We start from the raw sequence: 13,387 nt of genomic DNA on the forward strand, positions 1-13,387 counted from the left end.
TCTAACTGTTTAAAACACCTGGTCTAAAGATTCTCAATAAAATGCTGATTTAAAAAAGGAAACAAAAAGAGCCCGATGCCCGACCAGCCGGTCCCCACTGCCACGGGGACAGAAGGGCTTTTACTCCGGGGACTCCTTACGGGTGTCGGTTTCACTTATCCAAGAAATCGCTCTGCAAGGCTGCTCAGCGCCAAGCACTGCAAAGGCTGAACGTGCCTGGCATCAGCGTGTGCAAAGTGGACTGTCCCTCTGTTGCCCTCCCGACCTAGTAGCCGTCTCCTCCTGAAACTGCAGTGACTCCTTTTACATCACAGCCTCCCTCCCCGGGCTGCACTCTGGTTTGGCAGTTTCCACATGTGTGTTTACGCCGACCTGGCTCTTCATCTCAGTCTCCTGCCCTGTGTGGGGAGACGCCCTCCGTGCCCCAGGCCCAGAGCACCAACAAAACATTTCAGACGGAGTTTGTGAGGACCTCTTTTGTGGAGGGAACACATTTCTTTGAATAAAATTCTGAAAATATGAAGAAAGGCAGGAGAAAATGGCTTTCAAACAGACCGATCACCTAGGCGTCTGACATGCCTCTGGGCTGATGACTGTCAGTTCCAGAGAGGGAGAATTAGCGGGTCAGAGCATAGGAAATCGCGCCTTCCTTTGGCCGTGATTCATAACACGTTAACGTTACGTCTTTCCACCTATTGAAGTTCTTTCCGAATTACACTCCGAGCTCCATTTAAATGTCTCCTTCTCTGCGATGTCATTCTTGACAACCCTGTTCTTGTCAGAAACAAGTGGTCCCTGCTCTGCCCTCTTGTGTGGTTGTGCAGAGGCTCCCAGGAGGTCTCAGATGCTAGTAACAGGTGGTACACTCTATAAGGGTGTAGACAGTAGTCTACGTGGGAGGCGAGAATTCTACCATTGAACCACCAGTGCCCTGCGACGGGAGTCTTTCAAGTAACCCAGACAGATCCGTCCACGCTTCCTGATAAAATTCATGTCATTAAATTATGTGTACGTTTTGCTGGCGCCCTTTAATTGCAGCCCTTCACACAGTCTTCTGTCGTCTACTCTTCTTTCTTACAGGTTGTCAGCTAATAGGAGAAAAAGTCACATCTGCTTACTCCTCACATCAGGCCTGGTACATTGCGCTGTGTCTGCAGGCAGCTCTGTGACGCCCACCCCGTGGGAAGTGACATTTTGTGTATACATGTATATGTGAATACAGTTTTCTGGGGAAAGGATCAGAGATGTTCTTTAACTTCTTAAAAGAGTCTGAGAACCTGGAGAAATTATTACCTGTTGGCCTGACGAATCTCATAGTGAGTCTGTTTATGAAGCAGAAACCTGTTTGTAAAACCCATCTGCTGGTCGTGTGCCCCGTGCACTAATCTCAGGCTTGGGTGTGGGGTGTCAGCGGTACTGACGTGGGGCACACGTGTACAGCCGCGCAGCTGCTCTGTGCTATGGGAAGCAGCGTCTGCCCGCGGGCCTTTTGAGTACTTAGAGCTTCCACGGGGAGATGGGCTGGGGCCGAGCTGAGGGGGCGAAACCAGGCGAGGCAGCTGCGTTACTAGCAGCTGCTGAAAGAGCGTGTTTTGGAGGGGGCGTTGGAATTACAGATCCAGGTGAGGTTTGGGGACTGTCGGTGGATATCAATTATCTATGACCTGCCGTCTCTCGTGGCTACCGGGGGGGACTTCATGCTGCCTGGAAGCTTAAATGATTTCTTTTAATTAAATGGAAAAGATCAAATTCATAAAGAGCCCGGTGAGTTGGCACTGAGACTCCATCACCCGGGCGGGGGTTCTGGCCTTGGGGGGAGTTTGATTGGCAGGGAAACAGTGGAATTTCATTTTCTGTGCTCTGACCCACTAATAGCAGGGAAGTGCCCCGGGCCATCTCTGGGGACACGCCCGTAAAAAGCACAACTTCTCACACAGGAGGGCACGGGGATCCCTGTGACGGGAGAGAGCATGTGAGGTTCGAAAAGCTCCCCGGCCTGTCCTGCGCCCCCTCCTCACCCCCGTCCTAAGCTGAAAACATGCTGGGCTGTGAAGAACGAAGTTATATCTGTAAACACATTGGGCTTCTTGGCAAGACGTGCATTTCCCGTCCCACTGTCCTGCCCACTGGCACTAGCAGGGACTTGGCTATCTGCAGTCTGACGTCTCGGCTCCCTCCCGCTTACACCCACCCTGGCCCCTTCCCGCCCCGTGCTGCGTGAATTAAGATGGAAAGCAGGTAGTCACTGGCAAGCTCGGTGTTGTGTCTCAAGTGACGTTTCTCCCTGGAAAGTGGGAGTATCCTTTTTGGAAGGCTCTCTCATTCGCCTCATTTTTGTTGTCTTTATTTTTTTTGAATTGAAGTGTGGTCAGTTTACAGTGTTGGGTCAATTGCTGGTGCACAGCATCATGTTTCAGTCACACACATACACACATATATTATCTCTCACATTCTTTTCCTTATGGGTTACTACAAGATATTGAATATAGTTCCCTGCGCTCTACAGGAGAAACTTGCTTATCTGTTTTATACATAGTAGGGAGTCTCTGCAGTCTTGAACTTCCAGTTCATCCCTTTCCACCCCTCTCCCCCTCCAGTAACTGTAAGGTTGTTTTCTGCGCCTCATTTTTGGTGACTGCTGGGAACAGAACCCAGCTACCTCCCCTCCCCTCCCCTCGCGCTGGAAGACAGAGAGAGGAAAACAAGCCTGGGCGTTTTCTGATGGGTGCTGTCTCCCCACGGGCAAAGCCTGGGGCGTGCTGCCGTTCAGCCCGCGGAGTTTGTGTTAAACAGCAGAACTCTGTCTTTGCCTTGAGCTTTCTGACATAACAAAAAATAATAGCAGCCTTGACTCCTTGAATGCAGTACCACAGCCCCCTCTCCCTCTTATGCCCGCAGCAGGGCATAAGAGCATCGCTTAGCGCCTGGAGGGCGCTTCACATTGTGAGGGTAAGTGGGCTCTGAAACCTTATAAATCAAGGAGCACACACACACACACACACACTCTCACATGCACACGCACACACACACGCATGCGCGCACACAGAGCTCTTCCTGACAATCGCACTGTTGAATCTTACGAGCAGCAATAGGTCCAGAGAAGTGAAGTAACTTACTCAAAACCACACAGCATCGCAGAGATGCCTGCACTCATTTCTGTGTTTGCATTTTTCAGGCCTACAGTGTAGCCTCAGGTGTTGCTGCTTAGGACTGTCTTTCCTTTTAATTTTGCTTTGCTTTCTCCAAAAAAGAACCCAAGAAAAAGAATGTTTACCTTCAGAGGAACGGGACAGAATAACATGTTTTCTCATTTTGCTCACAGGTCCCCAAGTCCAGAAGAGTAGTCCCAGTGAGTGAGTGGCAGGGGTGGGAGCCAAGCCCCAGGGCCACCGGCCAGCGACTTCCAGCCCAAAGTCAGATACCCTGTCCTGTGGTGGTGGCGCCACCGTGGGTGCGCCGGCGAGGACGGAGACTCGCATTCAGAGGAAGGTGTGCGTCTAGGTCTTCAGGGCCCCGGGGCCCATGACCAGTCCCTTCCCGAGTGTGTTCCCACCGCTGCACTGGGTTTTCATTGGGCCCTGCTGTCCAGCTGAATCCCCAAAACATTGGAAGAAATGTATGACACAGTACCTTGGAAATGAGGCTGTTCTGGACATTTGTCAGACTCATTAATATACAATGTCCAGTTTTGAACACGACCAGTGACGGGGAAGATGTCAAAGAGGGACAGGAAGGCACGAAAGGGATCAAAGGATGAGGCCGCCCCAGTCCAAGTGGAGGCTGAAATTAAGCCCCGTCAGCTCTGCTCCTTTGCGTCCCATGTGGAAGCAGATGGGAGGCAGGGATGCGGGGGAGGGGGGCACAGCAGAGGGAAGGAACGGAAATCCACTTCTTGTCCCATCATTCCGTCCAGGGTTCGCCCTGCAAGGTGAGCCTTTGACACCTATAAAGATCAGGTCACCTCTGTGGAGCCCACCGCCTCTTTCTACTGTAGAAAACCGAGTTAGAAGACTCAGCCAGCATCTGCTGAATGAGTAAACGGGCGGACGGGCGAATGAAAGGATGTCTGACCGGCACAGCAACGTGTGCTCTCCCGCCAGGCCTCCTGCGAACGGGGCTGAATGTCCTGAGGAATGTGCTGGAGAGCTCAGCAGCAGAGCCGGGACCGGCCTGGCGGGGCCGTGATCTGGTCCAGCCCCTCAGTGCTCTCTGCACACGGCTCGTGGGGACCGCAGCTGAGATCAGCCCTGGCCCCAGCTCAGCCCTGCACCGCGGGGCAGGGGAAACAAGGGCTGGCAGGGCCCTGCCTCTGCAGGTGCGCCTGCCGAGCACCCTGTCCTCCCCCCGCCCCCACCCCGTCTGGCTGCACTGCCCCCGGCCAGGGGTCTTTCTCCTCGGGGTAGATTATTTACCTGCTACATCGTAAAGCTGCCTCCTGCGGGATCCAGGAGCCTCTGGGTCCCCCTGTGCCGATCTCACAGCTGACATCCTGTGAGATACACAGTCGTTCTAAGCATGAGCCACTCTCTCTCCGCATCAGTTGTCCCCCACGCGACTCTGGCTGCCTCCCTCCCCCTCGGTCCACCTTCTCCGGGGCCTGACGGATCTGCCATCAGTTATACTGCTGGTTGGAAGTTGCTCCCCTTTGGCACCCGGCACCACACTTCCCTTCTCGCTCCTCTCACTTTTTATGTCCGCAATCTTCAGCAGCTTTATTGGGCTGCCGTGTCCTTTTGAAAGTGTTGTTGCTCTTTTTAAAGAGCAAGTTTATCTTTTAGCAAAAATTCATCTTTTTCGAGGTTTCCGGCCTTTGTTAGTAGTTTGTCTGACTTTGTTGACTCTCTCCCTCCAGAACAAGGGCCAGAATTTTACAAGGCATGCTTCTAAAACAACAACTTAAAATTAATTTTGTTTCAAGAAAACATCATGGAGTTTGCAGTCTCACAGCCCAGTGTGATGGAGGGTCACTTGGCTGGGATGAGCGGAGTTGGCTCCAGCCCCAGTTCTGCGTCCGCTCGTTCTACGAACAGACCTCACTGTGCAGGGTCTCAGCTTCCTTGTCAGTTACATGGAGGAACCGGCTCTCGAGGGAACTTCCAGCCGTGATACCGTAGGTGTCTCTGCAAGCGGACACAGCCGAGGTCCGAAAGTCAGGACTATGACTAGACTTAGCTCACCTTTCTTAAAGTTTTATACTTTTAAAACTCGTATACGGAGACATTCCTGTAACAAAAGTGAATCTTACAAACACACATACACACAAAATGCAAAAGAATGCAAAGTCCGAGTAATGCCTTACTTACATTTAGTAACTTCCAGCATGACGATAAAAGTGAAGGACCAAGAAGACTCTGGATAGGTGTTCTGGCATTCATTTCACATGTGATCTATGAACTTACTTTCAGTGTTCGTGACTGTTTCCCTTTTAAACCGTTTCACTTGAGTTTTTTTGAAAATACATCTTAGAACCCGCTGTACAGTACCCACTATATCTTCCTCCTTTGATAGGTAGTTTAAAAATACACTTTTAAAAAGCTCTGGCGATGTGGATTTCTGGGGAGTGGCTGCTGTAACAGCACACACCGGGCATCTCCTGGACATCGGGCATCGTGGAGACCTGGAGACGTAAAATGAGATGTGACTCTTCTCCTCAGGATGCATACAACCTCTTTGGACAAGTGAGACGTGAAGAAGTGAACATGTAAATCACAATGAAAGTGTAAATAAGCATTTAAGACCATGATGCCCAGGCGTTTTTTTTTTTTAAGAACCTGATGAAGTGACTGTAACACTCATTGGGGAGGAAAAACTGGGCAAGAAGTGCCAAGAAAAAAATTGGAGAGAATTACAAGCGGTGATTGGGAGGACAGAGCTGCCAGTGACCCAAAAGGACTATAAAACCATTGCGATGATGAAAGTCTGCAACAATTTAGGATCAAAACATAGCAGGAACAGATCCGAGTGTCTGTGGGTAAGTCTGCCAGTATTCAATACATGATAAAATATTAAATGGCATTTTAAATCAGCAGAAGAAGATAATATTAGCTAATTGATAAACTCTTTGGAAATAACAAGGATAGATGCTTCATCTTATACGTTAAACTAAATCCCACGTGAACCAGAGGTTAAATGCAAAAATAAGTAGTAGCAAGTACAGGTGAGTATCTATATAATCTTGGGTGTGGGAAAGGCCTTGTAAACTAACCCATTTAAAGGAAAAGGTTGTTAGATTTGACTAATAAGAAACTTAAAATACCCTTTGCATATCAAAAAGCCTAGACAATTTTAATCTATAATGTTAGAAAATGTAGACGAGGGTTCCCCGGGGCCAGGGTAGAAAGGCTGGAAAGGAGCACGGAAGAATTTTAGGGGTGATGAAAATGTTCTAAATTTTGTCTGTGATGGTGGTTACACAGGTATAGAAATTTGTCAAGACTCATCAAACTTCACACTTTAAATGGCTTCATTTTATTTACGTAAATTGTATCTCGATCAAGTTGAAATTCTTAAAAGGCTTGTAAAAATAATCAAAAGGCAAACGGTTATCTAGGAAAATATTTGCAACATCTGTGACAAAAAGTTTGAAGATTAGTAAGAGTAGAGGAACGTCCAGTGTAAAATGGACCAAGGACATGAACAGGGAAAAGAAAAATGGAGTGACTGTGAAAACAAATTCAGCTCCACCCATAACCGCAGAGTGCAAGATCCAAGCATGAAGATGTGAGTTTTACTCAACATACCAGCAAAGAGGAGAAAGAATAATACATGTTGTTAGTGAGTACAGGGTGAAATACGCACTCTCTGGTAGACAATATTTTGGTGCAGCATAGTAATCTAGGAAACATTCAGATTTTGGAAGTTACCGAGTGAATGCATACAGATGTCCTCACTTACTCTTGATCCTCCCGTCTCTGTCCTAAATGCTCATTCCATTTATGACTCTGTCCCATTCCTGAGCCCCCTTCTCCTTACTTCATCTCTAAACCCTATCCCATTCCTAGGCCTCACTCCATGTTGTAACTTCTACTCATAAGCTTGTGTGTGAGAGATTAGTCATTGCAACATGTATCGGTAGGCTTTGCTGTGTAACAAACCACCCCAAGTCTTACAGCAGCCGTTTAATAGGCTCACAATTCTGTAGGTCAGCTGAGTGATCCTTTTCATCCAGGTCAGCTTGTCTGAGTCCTGCTGGGCTCTGCCACATGTCTGTGGTCAGCTGGCAGGTTGGCTGGCCCCTGGATGATCTGAGATAACCTCACTTACAGGTCTGGCAGTTGGGAAGTTGTTGGCTAGGGTGACAGGGCGACTGGGCCACATATCCCATCATCCAGCAAGCTGACCTGGCTTCTTCAGGTGGTGGCCATTGTAGGGTTCCTAAGAACAGCCCAGAAGCCATACCCATTGTGCAAGCACACCTCCAGTCTCTGCTTACTAACATCCCCCTAGAAGTCAAGTCACACAGCCAAAACAGATTTGAGGACTGGAGAAGTGAACTGTGTATCTTGACAAGAGGCAAATACCAAGTGGGCGGGCAGGTGTCACAATCTGCCACATAATGTTATTTAATAATGAACGTTAGAAACCATCTAAATGGCCAAAAACAGGGAAATATGGTCAAATAAAACATAATTCAATCATACAATGGACAGTGCATGATACTATAGAAAAAATTGATATATAAAGATGCCTTATGAAAATATAAAGCAAAATGTTCTGCATAAAACCACTTCAGTGAAAACAAAACCAAGGAAAAAATGACTGGAGGACAAAACCTCAGATATTGTCGCCCTTTCGTCTGAACAGAAAGGGTATGAGAGACGCTTCCTTACACTTTAATTCAAGTATCGGTGGGCCTGCTCTCAAAGGCCAGGCCTGTGTCTGCCTCTTGTTACCTGTGGGGCCGTCGGTAAGTTCCTGGAAGTCTTCAAGCCTCAGTTTCTTCATCTATAAAATGAGGGTTGCACTACCTTGTTAAGTTGTCACGAGGATTCAATGAGATATTTTACATGAAGGGCTTCACATACAGCCAGACACATCACAGCTGGTCAATAAATGGAAGATAAGAATTCATTATTTTTTATAATCAAAGAACAGGGATAATAGATACTGTTTTTAAACCGCAGTTTGAAAGACATAAACTTTTTTTTTAATAGTTTAAAATTTTTCTCTATTTTTTAATGGCGGTCCTGGGGATTGAACCCAGGAGCTCATGCATCCTAAGCATGCACTCTACCACAAAGCTATACTCTCCCCATGAAAGACATAAATTTATAACAGTATTTGTACTCAGCACCCACGTTGATTGAAGAAGTACATGACGAAAAGGGTCAGTAAACTTCAGTGACGTTTTCTGTTAGACCTGTATGTTATTAGCCCCATCAGTACTGATATGAAAAACAGCAGTCCGTATAATGTGTGATGAACATTACCAACTCCACGGGTGACGTGTGCTGTGCAAAGGGGTTTGAAGCCCTGCCAGTGATTCTTGTCTCGTGGGTTGGGAGCCAATTATTTGAGACAGAAGAAAAGCTGTAGCAAAGCAGAGCCTGATCAATTACCGATCAAGTCGTCCGGGCAGCCAGTGGATAACACTGGTCTCCTCGTATTTCCTAAACTGCGTAAGACTTTTTCTGCATTATAGATGGCGCCAGGGACTTGCATGACCCCCAGCTATGACCAGCCGCAGCCAGTCATCCTTGCTTTCCCTTCTTAGATGTGGCTCATTGTCCCCAGTGGCTCTGAGGAAGCACAGATCTCAGATGGTTGCTGCTTTCTGCGTACCGTTGGCTATTTTTTTTTTAAAACCTCACATGTGACTTTCAGGGTTTGATTAGTTTGGAGTTCACGGCAAACATCCCAGCTTACTTTGTCTGTAGCATTCTTGCAAAATGCCCTTAACTCCCCAAATCACGTTAAAACAAAACGCTGAAATAGTTGAGGTGCACGCCCCTCTCAACAGTCCATTCAAAGCCTGTCTGTTGACAGTAGTGTCACCAGGGAAGGTCCTGAGAAGGCACAGCTGCCCTTAATGACTAACCCGTGAGAAGGGGCCCCCGACACTGCCGATGTTCCGGGCTCCCCCTCTAGGAACCATTCCAGGTTTCCTTCTTGCTGCACTGAAGCAGCACCTCCCTGTCTTTGCTTTGGATGAACCTGGTACAACTTTGTGATTTTCCTTCTCAGCCTTACCATTCTGGAGAGAAGAGGCCACATTTTTGTTCCCTCTTACAGAAGGCTGTCAATCATTTGATTAATTTAGGCACCTCTCCAGGACTTTCTGGAGAGCCCTGAACAGTGTCAGCACACTCAGTGTGGTGACCGATGTGTCAGCTGAGCGGGGATTTCTGAGGTCAGCATATCCTAATGGGTGGGTTTTATTCTCTTCCCGATTTCGGCCCCAGCCGGACACTGGGGAAATAGCTTGGGAAAGGTTCCACAAGACCCTAAGGGCCTCTTAGACAGCTGCGAACCCAGCCCCATGTCAAGACAGTCGGGGTAGTCAGACCTCAGGTATCACCTCCCGCGTCCCCACCTGATGCCCCGTCACTTCCTTCCTGCCGGCTCTGAGACCCTGTCCATTGTCCCCTCACTGGCTTTACTCTGACCCCTGGGAGGGGCGGGCCGCTTTGTCCTTGGTGTGTGGGTCAGATCCACTTTCTCCCCACCACCCCGCGCCATCCTAATTCGCCTTCATGAAAATTTACAACAACAAAGAGATACTGGCAGAACTTCACACAGAGCATCTGAGCCCAACCAGTGTCCTTGAGAAATACCCTCTTCCACTTGTAAGACCCTCCCATCTCTTCAGAGTCTCAGGTAATTGTGGAGAGTGGAGACCAGTGAGTAAGTGTTCCTCCTACCAGCATCCCTGCCAACTAGCCTGGAACAGGAAGCAGAGTCACCGTGAGGGGCACAGCCCCCGCTTCATCTTGACGTCAGCATCTCTGCTTCTCCCTGGAGAGAGACCATCGGTCCAAACGCCCTTCTCCGCCTGCAGCTCATTTTGTCACTGCTGGGAGGACTGCTGGGGGAGCCTCCACGTCTGTCTTTCTCCGGGGCCGTCCGGGGCTCCGCGCCTCCGCAGCCACCACGTGGACTGTGTGCCCGCAATTCAGGCGGCTGCCTTGGGTTATGGTCCCTTTATTTGTTTGAACAGAGTCACAGTTGGCCACTTCAGACAATGAGATAATCAATAGGGTTAGCCATTCGACATCCGCAGATTTCCCCACACAGAGCCCGGTGCCCGTGGAGAAACAGGACTTTAAAGAGTTTACAAGGCAGCTCAGACAAGCTAGTTGAAAATGCTGGCAGACAATTATATCTATATATAGGACTGACCCGGATCCGCCCCTGGCCGCAAACTTTGATGCCATTCTTTGGGGCATTTTGAAGCCCTGGCCTCTTTCATCACTCAGTTCTGCTAAACGTTAGCGCTGCTTGTAAAGAACTCACTGGGTCCTTCATTGTGGTCTTGTTAGATTTCAGGGCAGCGACAGTGAGACAATAACACGGTCCCAGAGCCTCATGGGGCCGCGGGTGAGCATCGTCGAGGCTCAGCTCTGCCCCTACCCGCTGTGCATCCTGCAGGTCGCGTTTAACCCCTTGGGTCTCTGTTTTCTCATACGTAATTTTAAAGGACTAGATTAACAGCGAGGAGAGAAAATTGGCTTTAAAGGCGGGCAGAACTGGGTTTTAACCCCGACTCCTGCCACTTTCTAGCCGGTCAAATTATTTAATGCTGGCTTTGCTTCCTCTTCCATGAAACAGGCAGTGCATACCTACCGGGCTGGCCTGGGCGAGGGTTTAATAGGAAAACGATGCCCTAGACACACAGTAGGTCTTCAGTGAGTGCTGGGTTTTCCTTTGCTCTCGGAAGATTGGTCCAGCTCTGTTAGACACTGAATTTGGAGTCAGAAAACCCGGATTTACGTCTCAAGGGTCTCAGTGTGTACAGTTCACGTGGTGTCTCTGAGCCTCTGTCCCCACATCTGTGTAATGGTCTTATCGCTCCTGGGAGCCAGCGGAGCCAGACGTGAAACTGCTGAAGACATAAAACCTGTGCGAATCAGAATGCAGAGGCAGCCCCCCCAGATCCCTCCCGGCTGTCACTGTCTCTCATCTGTGCACCCTCCTCGCTGGAACCCGCTCTGCATCATTAAAAACCCCCAAGCACTAGGTACAGGTGAAATGTCCCTTCTCAAAGGGTCAACGTGGTGGTTTCCATTTCTCAGCCTGCCTTCTCAGCAAGCATTCTGGAAACACCAGGCCAGCCGCCACCCAGCCCCGGAGGCTCCCGGAAACCAGCTGCCCGGTGAGTAAGGCTTTCGCGGATGTTCCCTGACCTCGGGCGCGTCAGTGACGAGAGAGGAGGAAGCCAGCCGGGCTCCAAACTCAACACATGGTCCTCAGGGTGGGATCCCATCCGGAATCCCAGGCCCCTGCGTGACGGGGACCTCTGTGTGGCAGGCCGGCTCTCAGAGGAGGGAGGGCATCACTTCCCAGACGCTCCTCCTGGCCTCTCGGAGCCCTGTAGCCCAGCCGTGTGTGGCCTCCTCCACGAGAGAACACGCATGCCCTGTATTAACAGCGCCCCTCCCGCTGTGGAAACCCCGCCACTTCCCTCAAACGTTTCCCATTTCAGCCGTAACCTCTGGGTCCTGGCTCAGCGGCCGGGAGCCGGGCCCCTGGCACTTCTGGTACCTGGACACGCGTCTCATAAGTGGCTAGTTTTAGGGTGATAGAATCAAGTGCAGCCGTCCCTTTGCAACACAGCAGACAGACGACCAGGAAGGCATTCAGATAGATTGAGGAGACTTTAAAACAGGTTTTCCTGGGAAATGTTTCCTAGGTGTTTATGAAAGCCTGCGTTAATTACTCCATCTCGTGTTCGTGGAGATGGCTACTTGTCTCCAGTAAAGAAGCACTCGCACGCTCAGCCCAGGAGCTCGCTGTGCTGGCTTCACTGAGTCAGAGAGTGTCTGGTGCAGTCGCGCGGTGGCCTGGGACACCTGCCTCCAGGGCTTCGTCCTCAGGGAGGGAAAGGGCGAGATAATTCCCCCAACCAGGGCTTGTCTCAGAAGCCTGGGGTGCTTTCCACCATGGGCCGGGGGCCGTAGGGGACGACGGCTGCATGGCCAGTTGGACACTACAGTTCGAGAGGCTTGTACAACCAGAGCATGTGTTGGGGATGCGGGAAACGGTGGGGGAGACCCTGCTTCAGTGGCGGGGACCCAGGCACATGGCAGTCACCCCAAAATGGCCTTCTTTGAGGTCATTCTTAAAGTTGGAGTGGTGGCCAGGGGGTCACCATCCGTACCAAAGCAAGCGTGGGATAAGACTCTGCTACAGAGGAAGCAACTTTGGTAGAGATGGGCTCGCGTTTCATGCCTGGTCCTGTCACACGGGGGTCCCTGCTGGGGTGACTCAGCACCTCTTATTCCTGCACAGATGGGGGACCTTTGTGTCCCCACCGGCCCCACCGCCTCCTATTGGGCTCGTGGATTATGAGACATGGAAAGGGGCTCCCAGCGTAGGGTGAGTGGGACAAGCCTGGTGTCAGGCACTCAGAGGCACCATCTCACTGAATGCTCAGTGGGCACGTCCTGTGGCTCTGGCAGGACCTCCTCCTGGACCCTGCGGGCAGCTCGGCTGGCTTGACCCCTGGGAGCTGGTATAGCAGGCAGTGAACGCTGTGGCTGGGTGAAGGGTGGCCAGTGACTGCACCTCCCCTCCACTAGTCCCCATGGGCTCATGCCGCTGATGAAAAGGGAACTGGACGACATCAAAGGCCAGTCAGGACTCTGAAAGAGTCTGTGGTTTCTGCTGACCTCAGCGAGCAAGCCTGGGAGAGCCAGCTTGATTGGAAGGAGGGGGAGAGGAAAACTGGGCCTGTGTGCAGGGCATCCTCAGAGAGAAGGTGGGGGTGGGGTACAGGCCCTGCCCAGGCAGCCTCTGCTCTGCTCTCCAAGGCTCCCCGGCTAATTCACTCCCTCATCAAGCGCCTGTCGGGGTCAGGCCCCCCAGGAGGCTGAGCTGGATGTGGCGCTCCCTGCCCCGGACTCTCCACTCATGCTCAGACGTTCTCACCTTGGTTGCACACAGGATCACCTGGGAGCTGAAAGATGTGATGCCTTCGGACCCCAAGTGCCTTCTGATGAGATTGGTTTGGGGACCAGGGACAGAGGTCAGGACATCCGGGCAATGCTAGGTGCCACTGCAAAGGCGGAGTGGCCGGAAGCACCGAGGGAAGCAAGATGAGCTCAGCAGTGTCAGGAAGGGCCCTGGCTCGGAGGGCAGGGGCACAGAAGCTGTGTCTGGAGGCGCATGTGGGCCCTGGCCCGGGGAGTGGGGAGGGGGGGCGGGACGGAGGGCCAGGCGGAGGGATGGG

At 50.8% G+C, this 13,387-nt stretch overlaps 1 long non-coding RNA gene across 1 annotated transcript; it reads left to right on the plus strand.

Annotated features, from left to right (window-relative positions):
- Nucleotides 1-1,502: 1,502 nt before the first annotated feature.
- Nucleotides 1,503-5,537, plus strand: LOC140687841 (uncharacterized). The gene is made up of 2 exons (XR_012062467.1): nucleotides 1,503-1,622; nucleotides 3,323-5,537. It is a non-coding gene; the product is annotated as an uncharacterized lncRNA (long non-coding RNA).
- Nucleotides 5,538-13,387: the final 7,850 nt, after the last annotated feature.

Source organism: Vicugna pacos, chromosome 20, assembly GCF_048564905.1.
Source record: "Vicugna pacos chromosome 20, VicPac4, whole genome shotgun sequence".
In the NCBI taxonomy this organism is placed as follows: Eukaryota; Metazoa; Chordata; class Mammalia; order Artiodactyla; family Camelidae; genus Vicugna; species Vicugna pacos.